The following is a 2,832-nucleotide window of genomic DNA, read 5'->3' on the forward strand; positions in this document are numbered from 1 at the left end:
CATACATACTTTCAGTATACACTTTGTTTTCATAACACAAACTCCAGACAAGAGAGCTCAACCAACGTGCACCTCAGGCCCTCTCCCCACCCCAACCTGCTTGAGTTTCAGTGTTCCAGAGCAGTAGATAGACAGCTTCCTACCTTTGCCCCTTGGCCTGTGGAGATAATACAAGAGATTATACAACACTTTTGCTCACTTAACATTACCTACAGTCTGAAGAATGTCTACAGATAATATATGTACAGTTAGTCCCCTACATATGAATGAGTTGCATTCCAAGAGAACGTTTGTAAGTCCAATTTGATGTAAGTCCAACAAAGTTAGCCTAGGTACCCAACTAACACAATCGGCTATATAGTTCTGTACTGTAATAGGCTTACAATGCTTTTCACACAAATAACACATAAAAAACAAACACACAAAAATAAAGAAATCATTTTTAATCTTACAGTACAGTACATTGAAAAGTACAGTAGTAGAGTACAACAGCTGGCATCCAGGGGCTGGCATTGAGTGAACAGGCAAGAAGAGTTACTGAGTAGAGGAGGGAGAGGAGTAGAGGAGGTGGGAGAGGGTAGAGCTGAAGGATCATCAGCAATAGGAGATGGAGGGCAACTTCAAGTTCACTCACGCCTGACGTTGATGGCACAGGTTCTGGTTCCTTGCTGGATTCAATTCCATCTACCCTCTTGAAAAAACGATCCGGTGATGTCTGGGTAGTAGCTCTTTTTCTCGTTGTAGATGACATGGTAGCACTGGATTGTATTCTGAATGACTGCTGCAAACTTTGTGTACTGTTCTACGCTTCGGTCCTGTGCCTCAAAAACTAACAGTGCCTCCTCAGATAAAGAAAATCCCCTTGCCATTTCCTGCATCATGAATCTCTTCGGTTCTTCAGTTACTTATTCCTCTTGTCTCTCTTTGTCCTTTCTCTGGGCCTCCAATTCCATCAGGTCTTCATTAGTAAGCTGCACAATGTAAGTACACAAAAGCACAACCACTTGCAGAGGACGCATGCACATGACAATGTACGCCAGACATGTGAACTAACTTATGTGATTGGACGTGAAAAGGCACGTTCGCATCTTTCAAAGTTTGCAACTTGTAGGGGACTTGTTGTACTTTGTTTCAAATGCATAGAACTGCTAGGCATAACTAATCAAATTCTATTAAAAGTGGTCTACATTTATGGCAGGTTTTTATATATGTTTCATCTTCTAATTACTAGATACAAAAATATAATTTCAATGAGATGGGCATAATAAATTTTTTTATGTTTTTAACAAGGGGCCCTTGCAATAGTGGGAAACTGGTGCTAAACAAATGTTTTTGAATAGGTTAGAGGGGCTTGAAAGCAGAATATAGAAAAGAAAGAAGTGCCTGAATCTTCTTTCCCATAATACAACCTCCTGGGAAAAGTTCTTAACAGTGATAAACTCTCAATCTGACACATAACTTTCTATTTTTTTCATAAGGTTAAGTGGTTCCTTGCTGCTATCCCCAAATGAAGTAAAATTGCCCCACTTTTTAAAAAAGGTGAAATTCTTTCTTTTTTCAGATTATCTGAAGAATGTGTTCAAGTCTAATATCCTATTTATGAGATAATAAGACCAATTCCATAAACCACCCTAGAAAATCAGTAATTTCTTCATAAAAAAGAGCTCCAGTTTCCACAAGTAATTTAAGTAGATGGCTACAGCCTGCAATTTGTCATAGAGGAGTCAAGATATTCTGCATCTTCTATGTGTTTTGAATATTTAAACATGCTTCCAGTACTTACTGTACCTTCCATTCTATTTTCTCTCCCCCCAGCTCTAGGTTTCTTTGTGATAAACTGCATATTGTAAACATACATCTTTCCCAATACTGGATATTGAATCCTTTTAATTATAGAAACATGTTCAGACTTAATCTTCTGGATTTTTGTTTAATTGTGAGAGGATGAGGATATGCCTGAAACGATTTTGCTACCTTTTAGCAGATGGACTTAAAAGAAGAATGGCAAACAGTTAACTTTCCTTATTGCTCCAAAAACTCTTTCACTACAATTCCCCACCCTTCAGGAATTGTTTTCTAATCAAGGTTTGCATTGCCCTCAAAACTGGAGAATAAATAAAGCTCAGCAAAGTAAATAGCAAGAAAAATCACTACATCTTAGAGACTGAAAGATAAAAGCAAAACAAAACAAAAATCTAAACTCAAGGCTTGAATTTATAAAAGAGGAAAGTAAGGGCCATGTGTCACACCACCACTTCCAACAGGAGCCAGAATTAGAATTCAGGTCTCCTGGCATTGGCTTAGAGTTTCTTCTATTTAGGAATTCATGGTGTTGATGGTACAACTGGATAGAGAATTGGGGAAAAGGAGAAAGATAAAATATTCTAATAAATCATTCCAATTCTCATTTGGTACTTCTCAGAGGAAACTTCAAGGGCCCCTAAGCCTGGAAGGAGAGGAAGTCCTCCTTCCGGAGTCTCTTCCATCACAGCAAGTACTGGCTTCAAAAACAACTTAATTTTACTTTTGCCTTGAAAGTCTAGTGATGATGTCATGGCTGACCTACCCAGCCAACTCTCCTTCAGGACCACAAGTTTTCTAAAAATGAAATAAAAACCAAAGCAGTATTTTCCTCTGCACAGAATAAAAAAGAAAGGGGATGGGGTGGAGGGAGAAAGAGAGAATGACACTGTGATAGGCATATGACAAATTAAAGCCAGTGAATAAATTAAATGGCATTTTCTGACCTTAATTTACTTAGGGTTTTTTTAATTATCAAGAAATGATAAGATACACATCATTTTAAACATTAAAAATCATCAAGAGGAAAAC

This window comes from Mesoplodon bidens, assembly GCF_964165515.1.
Source record: "Mesoplodon bidens genome assembly, chromosome: 5".
Lineage (NCBI taxonomy): Eukaryota > Metazoa > Chordata > Mammalia > Artiodactyla > Ziphiidae > Mesoplodon > Mesoplodon bidens.